This window comes from Phragmites australis, chromosome 2, assembly GCF_958298935.1.
Source record: "Phragmites australis chromosome 2, lpPhrAust1.1, whole genome shotgun sequence".
NCBI lineage: Eukaryota > Viridiplantae > Streptophyta > Magnoliopsida > Poales > Poaceae > Phragmites > Phragmites australis.
The window spans coordinates 11,317,799-11,329,806 of NC_084922.1; positions in this window are offsets into that span (position 1 = coordinate 11,317,799).

The following is a 12,008-nucleotide window of genomic DNA, read 5'->3' on the forward strand; positions in this document are numbered from 1 at the left end:
CTATATGTGTTGATGCATTTAATCGTGTTTATTCTCTCACCAATGCACATGATATTTGGGTTAGTCTTATTGAAATACATGAAGGCACAAAGGATGTGAGAAATGAGTAATATCATGTGCTTGTTACTAAGCTCAATGGCATCAAGCAACTACCCCATGAAAATGCTAATGATATGTATTCTCGTTTGAATATTCTTGTTAATGAGATCAACAAATTAGGTTTGACGCCAATTGAAGATGATCAAGTGGTGAGAAGAATACTTCAAGCTCTTCTTCCGAAGTACAAGTTGATAGTGTCCCTCATCTACGATAACAATGACATTAAAAAGATGACTCCAAGTCAAGTGCTCGGCAAGATCACCGCTCATGAGATGATAATGAATATAGGGGTGGAAACTTCTTCCTCATATGACACCAAGAACCTTGCTCTCACAAGCATGCAAACTCAATGCCAACATATGAAGGCAAGAATGAGGAGATAAGAGCAAGAGTCAAGCTCAAGCGAAGATGATGGTCATCAAGATGAAGAGAGCTATGAAGAGGATGATCAAAGCACATCAAGTGGTGAAGAAATTGATCCTCAGTTGTCCAAGCTCTTCTCAAAGATAGAGAAGAATATGAGGAGTATCAATGTTAAGATTGATCATCCTATCTCCATTGAAGATTTGGTCAACACAATTGATCATATTAAGAAAGAGAAGAAGACCAAGATCAAGAATACTGAGACAAGAGGAAGAGCCAAGGTATTTGCTAGCATAGAAAGATGAGTGCGTGATGATGAAGATACAAGCTCAAGTGATGAGAGCACCACCATCCATTCCTCCAAGAGGAGCTCTTTCTCAAGGTCGTCATCACACAAGTCGTCATCACGCAAGTCATCTCACAAGTGCCTTGTGACCAAAGGTATGGATAGAGATGTAAGTAGTGATGAATTTGATGATGATTCTTCTTCCTATGATGAACTCCTTCATTTGATCAATGAGAAACAAAGGGTCCTTAAGAAACAACCAAAAGAGGTTAAGAAATTCAATGCACTTAATGATATTTATGCTACCTTTGTTTCTAATTATGAACAATTATTATGCAAATTCAATTTGCTAAACAATGAGTATGAAGAGTTTAAAGCTAAATTTGAGTGCATTGAATCTCAAACTAAGGTCGCTTTGAAGCAATCTACATCTCTATTTAATTTCAAGCCTAAGGTAGATGTTTCTATTTCTTACAATGATTTAATTGATATATCATGCTCACCCCTTTGTAATGAGAAATACATTGAGAATGTTTTTATAGAATCATCTGACAATCTCATTGCACAAGAGAATGATGAGTTTAAGAAAGAAGTGGAGAAGCTAAAGAAGAACTTTTCTAGTTTAAACGGTAAAGGACATGTCCAACCTCCTCAAGATAACTGTGCTTCCATGGTGAAGAAGCTTGCGGAGGGGTCCACCGTGACATATATGATTCAAATGCCATCAAGAATACCACAAATCCTTCCAATATAAATAAGTGAAGAAGAAGACCAAGGAGAGGAAGAAGATAACGAACCTCTCCAATAAGACCTCTAACCTCTACACCAAGCCTAACTACAAAATCAAAACCAAGAGCAACCACTACAAGATCAAAAAAAAAAGGAAAATAGTAAGGTGGTTGCACATATGGTTGGAGGAAAGGATTGGAAGTGGAACTAACCCATTTGGGTGCCCAAGAAATTCATCATCAATATGAAGGGGTCCTGATCGGTTTGGGTTCCAAAGAAGACATGAAGCACAAGTCGGCTTTGGGATTTGGAGGCTTAGCTTACAGAATGAAGTGGAGATTAAAGCAAAGAAGCCAATTATATAAGATGGGCGCATTGATGAAGATCATGTTCATCACATACCCAAATCCCATCCAAAGGTAAAAGAGATAAATGGTAGCTACACTTATGTTCATGCGTTTTATTTTTCATCTAGCTCATTTGTCTTGTCTAGGATTGCATATGCTTATTTCAATTTATTGCAATGCCTAGTTTAGGTTTTCATATGGTATGTTGCTTGTGTTTGTCTCTAACCCATGAGCAACCTACATGGTTTATTAGTTGTAGGTTCATTTCTTAGTACTAATTTTTACAATTGGTATCTTTCATGTGTCATGATCTAATCTATAGGATAAATCATCATTGTTATCAATAACAAGTGAATATATATCTCACAAGTATTCAACACTTGTATGTACGCATTTAGAGGGAGTATGTCCTATAGATTATGATTTCGAGACTAATATGTGTTTCTAGTGATATCTTTTATAGTCTCATGGAGCAATCAACATATCCCTAGAGGTACCCAATGCTTAAATTCTTTAATTGATATCATTGTCAAATCTTTTCTTTATTTAAGCTACCTCCATGCATAATATAGCTTAAATTTCCTATCTTGATATATTGTCTAGTTGTGTATATTTTTTTTTCTCATCATATATATGCACACATATAGAGGGAGTTTAGACTATATTATGTGAGTTTCATAAATTATGATCTATGTACTTTCATAGACTACAATTGGTATTATTCATCTGTAGTGATATCGATACAATTGGTATCCTTTTATTGGATCATGATTTGTGAAGCTCTCTCCCATGTGATCTAATATTTTTCTCTTGAGTTTATCATGTGTTTATAGTCTTTTTTGGGAGATTGTTGACAAAGAGGGAGAAGTTTGACGACTAAAGCAAAATGAAAGTAAGATGAATAATGTGAGGAGATTGTAGAAACAAGCAAAATATCTAGGAATACCGAAGTTGACAAAGGGAGAGAAGAAAATATGCTAGGCGCCTAGATTGACAAAAGAGAAGCTCTTACATAGGTCATTCAAGGGAGATAGTGACAATGGAGAAATGGAGAGCCATAACAAAGGGGGACTAAGTGGTAAGAACATGCATCTAAGTAATGTGGTAAGACTTTGTGCTCACTTATGATCTTTACTTTTGATATCATTTATTATTTACCACTTGCTTTGGTTGTGTTGTCATCAATCACCAAAAAGGAGGAGATTGTAGCAAAAATAGCCCCTATTAGGTCATGATTGTGATTTTAGTGATTAATGACAACATAGTCAATGGGACTAACATGTTTGTCAAGAATATATATTATTAGGTCTCATGGATGCAATATATGAAGAAGTCACCGCAGCCGGGACAAAGTTTTATTGAATTGGAGAAGTCCTAGGAAAAATAAAGTCACCAGATGGTCCGGTACTCTGGGTGTTAAACTCACTGGAGCATATTTGGCAAAAGGGAGAGAGGCCTGAAGACCTCACCGGAAGATCTAGTGATTAGAGAAGATACACACCGTAGTATTTTATCCAGAGAAGGTTGCAGCCATTGAAATTGAAGATCATGGTCCGGTGATCAAAGTATTACACACACTGGACAATGAACAATGCAAAGAGACAGAATGAAGTTTAAAACATCAGATGGTTCGATGATGAAGGTTGTGCACACCGGAGCATTATTTCCAAAGAGGGTTGCATTGGCTTGATTGGCTGAAGTCAACTCATCGGATAGTCCGGTGATAGAGATGAAGTATACACTAGAGTATTTGGTGTTCACAGAGACTTGAGTAGGGTTCCAACGGCTAGTTTGTGAGAGTGTACTCACCGGATGATCTGGTATTGTTACTATTATTCTCACTGGATCATCCAGTGTTAACAACTTTTCTGAGCTGTTAGGTTAATGACTAGTGCGCGGGTTTGAGGCTATAAATACCCCTTCACTCAGTCATTTGAAGCTGTGGCATGCTGCTGAAGTCCAGAGAAGTTCATGTACACCTGAGAAGATATCCAATCCACCAAAGTGCTTAGAGTGATTATCCAAGGTGATTAAGCACAAGATTAGTAAGTGATTAGTGCTTATAGGCCTAGAGAGAGTGTTGCTAGGTGATTGCTGCTTAGAAAGTGGATCACGGAGTGATCAAACCTTGTACCAAGTGGAACATCGACACCTTGGAGTGTTGGTGACTCGCCGACAAGCTTGTTGACCCTCCGACTTCGTGTGGAGCGGCAGCAAGGAGTTTGTGCGGGGATGCAGATACTCTTTACTTAGTGGCTCAAGCTCTGAAGTGATCACGGTGGCAAGGAATCGAAAGAGAGGCTAGTGGTGAGACCTTACTTTGGTGGCTTGATGGCTCATCCGGGTGGAGGTCTTATCTTTGTGACTTGGTGGCTCAAGAGCTATGACCAGGTGCCGATCGGGAGCATATCCTTTGTGGAGCTCCAATGTGGACTAGGGGTGGTATTTATGTCATCGATACCATAGGAAAAATCTCTTGTACCGAGTTTGCTCTCTCTACCTTATTTACGTTTCCGCATTTATATTATTGCATTTTACCTTCTTAGATAGGTTGCAAGTGCTTTTATCGGTAGAGTAGACACACTAGATAAACCTAGAGCACATATAGATAAAATTTGATATAGGTTTATCTTGTATTATTTTTGGAGCCAAAATAGTTCTAAGTGTCCTAATTCACCACCTCTTAGGACGTCACCGATCCATTCACTTGGGCTTACACAGGACTTTTAATGTTGCCAAGCGGTATTCCTTTTTTTTTACCATCACTTTGCCAATAGAATCTTGATAAAAAATAATCAATGTTTTTAAGACTCCGTGAGGGATTTGATAGAAAAACATCATATATGTGGGTAGTCTACTAAAAACTAAGTTAATAAGTACTAATCTACCTCCTGTAGATAGGTACTTGGCTTGCCAGCTACTCAGTCTTTTTTCGATTAGTCCCTCAACTCCTTTCTAGTCAATGTTTCTTAGTTTTTGGTAGTGAATCGGCAGGGATGAAAATGATCAGAAATGATCTAAAAATGTTTTAAATCACTTTCACTTTCATATTTGTTCTCGGAAAATCAAAATCGAAAACGATAATGTCATAAACAATTACAATATCGGAGATATCAGAAACTTTAGAAACAAAGCTATTGGAACACAAACATGTCGATTACGGTCGGGAACCGATAGTTTAGATCGGAAACACCACCCCGTAGAATATGACTCAAATATCAAGTGTCCACACAATCATCCAAATACGATTAAGTCTTAACTCGACCATACAACGACATAACTAATAATTCGTCCATACAATGAAACTATTCTTAACTTGAGTACTCAAATAAGTCTTAACTTGACCATATAAAATACAATATATTCACACTAGATAATTTATAATTCATTCAGTATATTTGTACCACAATGCAAACTATTTCATAAGTACCACAAAATGTACTACAACATAAAAATTACAAAGAACCCATCTAGTATATATATAAAAAATATATAAAATGACTAGGGTGTAACTAACCATCTTACTATTTTAAGACCTCTTGCTTGGTATGGAGTCGAGGCCTACAAAAACTAGAATGGGCTCGGAGTTTACACCGGAATTTTCGGTGAAATATGGTATTTTGAAAATATGATCAGAAATCAGGCTATATTGTTTTTGTATTCGTCGGCTCGGAATCGATCCGATTTTATATAAGTTGTAGAGAAATCAGAAACGATCGAGAAAAACTAGAAAATGATACTGATTGGTTCGGGTTTTACCGTTCCGTTTTCATCCCTATGAATCAGGGTAACTCGCCCATTGCACATCCAAATTTTTTTGCATATTTATCGGCCTTGTGTTGGGCCACCCCAAAGCAAAACAATTCATTTTTATGAAAGTTTATTTTTAACCCTGAAAGCTGTTGAAAAGTACAAAGCACCAGCTTCGTGTTCTTGGCCTTTTCCAAGTCATCCTCCATGAATAAGATCGTGTCATCGGCATATTGAAGGATTGATAGCTCACTTTCTATCAAATGGGTTTTAACTCCTTCAACTTGTATGGTATTTTCTGCTCTCTAAACTAGTCTGCTAACATAATCAGAGAGACAGGGTCACCTTGGCATAGTCCCTTTTTTTTGTTTGGAAGTAATGACCAATTTCTTCATTGATTTTCACTGCTACACTACCCCCAAAATGCAGTTTTCAATCCATGTGCACCATTTAGGTGAAAAGCCTTTTATCCTAAGGGATTGTAAAAAGAATAGTCATTTTACTTTGTCGTAGGTTTTCTCAAAGTTAATTTTGAGGATTACACCATTCATCTTTTTTCAATGGAGTTCGTGTAATGTCTCATGCAAAATGGCCACCCCTTTAGGATATTTCTTCCACACTTGAATGTCGTTTGTGTGGGATGGATAATACGGTCTACAATACTATTTATTTGATTGGTTAGCACTTTAGTAAAAACTTTGAAGCTGACATTTAGCAGGCAGATTGGCTTGTACTGCTGAATACGACAAGCTTCCTTAATCTTTGGGAGGAGCGTAATTACCCTAAAATTTAGGCTATATATCGGGAGATTTTTATAGTGCATTTATTGGAATATTTTCATCAGATCACCCTTGATGATATCCCAGAATGTCTGGTAAAACTCTACCAGGAAGTTATCAGGATCCGGAGTTTTATTTCGTTCCATTTGGAATATAGCATCCCTTACTTCCTTTTCAATGAAATAGGCTGTAAGGATGTTATTTTTGACATCTGTCACCTTAGTGATATCATCTATCCGTGGCTCCATCATTGTGAAATGACTATTCATAAGTGACCCAAATAACTCCTTATAATATTTGATTATGTATGATTTTAACTGGGATTGTCCCTCAAATTTTCCTTCTTCTTGATATAGGTAGAAGATGCATTGCTTCCTATGTCATTTGCAATCATTTGGAAGTAGTGTGTATTATTGTCTCATTGGAGAATATCGTTTACCTTGGCACATTGGTATCATTTAGTCTCCTCTTCTCGGAGTAGTTTAACCAATTTTTCGTTCGATTGGTTTTTTATATTAATCTCATTTTGTTAGACATCGAAACTCAGATTTTTTATCAAGTTCGTCGATTATCACCAAGAGGTCTTTCTTTTCTTGTTTATATGTACCACTAGTGTGCATGACCTATCCTTTCAGGTGCCACCTCAGTGAAATAAATTTTTTCGTCCTCCTTTGTGTGGAGGTCCGTCCCCTCAATGGACGAATCCATAACCCCTTAACTTGTTCTGCAAATCCTTCGCGAGTTAGCCAACATAGCTCAAGGTCTTTTACCTCCATTTGGAGACAAGTCACAGGTATCTAACATGATCAGGGTATGGTATGACAGACATCCGCTCGAGAGCATATATGGTTACCAATGGGTATTATAATTCCAACTCTTGAGTCACTAAGACCCGATCAAGTTTATCAAAGGTAGGGTTATCAAGGTTGTTTGACCAGGTATATCTTCTTCCCAAAAGTTTGATCTCTCATAAGTCCAAGCTGTCGATGATTGCATTGAACAAGAAATGCCACCGATTCGAGAACATGTCATTATTTTTCTCCTAACTAAAGTCCCCGCCAATCAAAATCGGGTATGGATTGTCTCGGCATAGATTGAACAGCTCTTCAAGGAAGCTAGATTTTTGTTCCGCCTGGTCTAGACCGTATATTGATATAAGAGTCCGTACAAACACATCTGACTTGTTTCGAAGATGACATTTCCCAGATAATTCCCCATCCGAACATTCGATGATTTAGATGTATTTAACCTAAGCAGGATGCCACCCAATCTTCCACGTGAGGGGAGGCAATGCCAAAATAGGTCTAAACCACTAGTATTCACGAGCCTGGCTTCTACCTCTTTTTTCCCGTTTTTAGCAGGGCGATAAAGTCTAAGCTATTGTCATTAGCACTCTCATTTATAAACCAGAATTTAGCTAAGTCACCAAGAGTTCTGTGGTTCCAGAATATATCTTTTATTTGATACTTGTTAGTTTTTTTGGCTCTTACACTACCGGAAACGATGTGTATGCCGAGTGCCTACGTGTATGCCGAGTGCAATATATCGGGCACTCGGCAAACAACCACCTACGCCGAGTGCCTGACGAAAGCACTCGGCAAACAAATAGGCACTCGGTAAATACCTCAAAAAACACTCGGCAAACAATAGCACTCGGCAAAATTGAAAACAAACACTCGGCGAATTCGGGCACTCGGCAAACTACGCGCCACGTGTCCCTCCGTTCGGCGGCTGACGGCGAGTCGCCCCTTTGCCGAGTGTCGTCTAACGGACACTCGGCAAACATAAATGTTTGCCGAGTGCTCGATATTAAGCACTCGGCAAACTGTTTTTTTTCTTTAGTTTATTTTTGGTTTCCTTTTGTTCTCTTTTCTTTCTCGTAATAACAACCAACCAAAGACCGCCACACATCGATTCCGATATTACTACAGTATGGTTTAAGAATGATATTGTTATGAACTTGGAGTTAGAATTCAGTCGTGCTTAAGATTGAGATGCAGCAAATGTGGACTCCTGGGAGCAGCCCTTGGAATCAGTTGTGCTCTGAAAGATAATAACAATTCTTCTTCCTTGCCTTAAAAAAGGAATTTCTCGACTATATACTATCATTCCAGCTGTCATCCAGACAAAGAAGGAATTTTCAATGCTTGCCAAGTGGAAGAAGCAAAAGCAGATCAGCTTGACACACTAAGCTGCCCTTCTGATCTATGGGTTTTGCTTGGTTCATCGTTAAGTGCATCAGAGGAGGTAGCTGGTAGCATAGTGAGAAGTGGTGGAACAAAAAAGCGACTTCATTTGGCGATTCTTGGATGGATAACATGTTTGCTATGTTCCATCGAAATCTAACTTTATGGACAACTCTTTTTCATAAGAAATTATTTGATGGATATAAGTCAAATTTGATCTGCAAGTACATAAAATAACGAACAAAAATGGGTAGAAAAATATGAGACTTGCCATAGTGTCATGATATGATACGTAGAGACTGAGATAAAAAATTAAGAAGGTTTCGCAAAAGTTGTCACGTACGATGCTTAGAAACCGAAACATCTCCGAGGAAGAATCATGGTTTGGAGAGGGAACGGATCAGGTTTGAACCCGAAGTAACGTTTGAATCGTCGTTTGACCTTGAAACTTTTTCTACACTCAACATACAACATAGCATATTCGATGTTAAAATTTGGTATTTTTCTGGATCCGTTTGCTATTTTTAATTCATTAAGTGCATTTCTAGGCTTTTAATGGATATAAGTCAAAGTTGATCTGCAAGTACATGAAATAATGAACAAAAATGGGTAGAAAAATCATATTCATGTTGTTGAGTCTATTTTTAGGCCATACCCAAGAAATGAAAAGAAATTTGAAACATCTGGGCGGCAACACTCGACCAGCAACATGTAGCTTATTGGTTTTTTAATTCTAAAAAAAGCAAACGAAGTCAGAAAAACATGAGACTTGTCATAGTGGCATGATATGATACGTAGAGGTTGAGATAAAAAATTGAGAAGGTTTCGCAAAAGTTGTCACGTACGATGCTTAGAAATCGAAGCATCTCCGAGGAAGAATCGTGGTTTCGAGAGGGAACGGATTAGGTTTGAACCCGAAGTGACGTTTGAATCGTCGTTTGACCTTGAAACCTTTTCTACACTCAACATACAACATAGCATATTTGATGTTAAAATTTGGTATTTTTCTGGGTCCGTTTGCTATTTCTAATTCATTTAGTGAATATGTAGTCAAAAAAAAAATTCAGGTGTTTGCCGAGTGTCTTTGTTTTACACTCGGCAAAGCACGTGTTTGCCGAGTGCCTTGCTCTCACACTCAGCAAACCAGTTGTTTGCCGAGTGTTCTAGATTTGACACTCGGCAAAGATATCACACTCGGCAAAGCAGCGAATATAGGGTTTCCCCACCCCGCGCGCGGGGACAGATCGAAAATTGTCCCGCGCGCGACTCCCCTCCTGCCGCCGCCGCCTCGGCCTGCCCCGCCCCCCCTCCACCGCCGCCGCCAGCACAGCCGCCTCGGCGCCCCCCCCCCTCGCCGCCAGCGCCCCCGCGCCCATCCGCCGCAGCGCCCCTCCGCCGCCAGCGCCGCCTCGGCCCGCCGCCGCCCCTCCGCCGCCGCGCCCCTCCGCCGCCTCGGCCCGCGGCCCTGCACCGCCAAAGGCCAATTTCGTTCATACAAGGGCCCAAAGGAGGGAAGTACTTGAGTGGTTCCAAACCTTGATGTTCCCTGATGGGTATGCAGCGAATCTGAAGAGGGGAGTGAATTTAGCTACTTTGCGAATCAACGGGCTCAAGAGTCATGACTATCACATATGGCTTGAGCGGCTACTGCCGGTGATGATTCGAGGCTATGTCCCCGAGGATGTTTGGCTAGTGCTTGCGGAGTTGAGCAATTTCTTCCGCCAGCTTTGTGCCAAAGAGTTATCTCATACCGTGGTAGCAGACATGGAAAGACTGGCGCCTGTGTTGCTCTGCAAGTTGGAGAAGATCTTTCCACCCGGCTTCTTTAATCCGATGCAACATATGATTTTGCACCTCCCGTATGAAGCACGAATGGGGGGGCCCGTGCAGGGCCGCTGGTGCTACTCAATTGAGAGATTCCAAAAGATTCTTCGAAATAAATGTAAAAATAAATGCAAAATTGAAGCATCCATAGCCGAGGCATACATCCTAGAGGAGGTGTCAAACTTCACAACAAAATACTATGCTGACAATCTTCCCAGTGTGCATAATCCACCCCCTCGTTACAATGTTGGAAACCCCGAAGATGAATCAAAGCTTAGCATCTTTAGAGGGCAACTTGGCAGTGCAAGTGGTGCGACTAACAAGACCTTGCAACATGAAGAGTGGCGCACTATTATGTTGTATGTCTTGACCAACCTATCCGAAGTGGAGCCGTACATGCAGTAAGTGCTCAATACATTATTTCTCAACTAGTCACAAGTTTGTGTCCAACTCCGCTTCTTCTCATTGCTATAGGGAATTCAATGAGCAATTCTGGCATGAATCAAGGGAACCTACCCTCGAGGAAGCTTCGGCCCTTCTTAGAGATGGTGTGGGAAATGACATGCCCGATTTCATTTCTTGGTTCAAACATAAAGTACTTTCTAACTTGGCTATTACACCAACTTGATTTCATTTCTTACATGCGACTAATACACCACCGCTTAAACTTGTAGGGAACAACCGACGAGTCTATGAGTGCCGACTTGAGACAAGTTGCAGATGGTTGTGCCTATAGGGTCAGGTCATTTAAGGCTTACGATGTGAATGGATATCGCTTCCACACAGCAAGCCACGAGCAGAGTCGGCCCAATCGTAGAACAACAAATACCGGAGTTTTTACTGCAGGCTTAGATGGGGCTGAGTACTACGGAAGAATTGAAGAAATATACGAACTAAATTTTGATGGGAGCAAACCTCTGAATCCCGTCATATTCAAATGCCATTGGTTCGATCCAGAAGTAGTGAGACGGACCCCTAATCTTGGGCTAGTCGAAATTCGACAATCAACCGTCTTACCAGGAGACGATGTCTATATTGTGGCTCAACAGGCCACGCAAGTTTATTATCTCTCGTACCCGTGCAAAACCGTTGAGCGTCTTAAGGGTTGGGATGTTGTGTACAAGGTACCGCCACACGGTAAACTACCAGTCCCAAACAATGAAGATTACAACATAGACCCCAACACATATGATGGAGAATTCTTTCAAGAAGATGGGCTCGCAGGGAATTTTGAGATCGACTTGACGGAAGCTCAGGGCATGGAAGTAGACAATGAAACTGGTGCTGACGAGGACGAAGAAGACGAGGTTGAGAATACAAGGGACTTGGAATTACTTGAGCGGTTACATTTAGACAATGACAGTGATGACGCCATTCCTCCTCCCGAGCATCAGGATGATTATTTCGACACGCGTGATAGTGATGATGAGACTTATGATCCAGCTGATCCCGATGATGATGATTATTTCTAATAACTGTATGTTTATTTGTAATAACTGTATGACTTATTCTTTCTCATAGCATGTTTTTTTTAGTATGCTTCATTTATTTACATCAAGTTGTAACATCCGTACTAATTGGTTTACTTGTTCTCATAGCATGGTGGGCGGTATGAGGAAGTTAACGTCGCTATACAAAAAGGCGA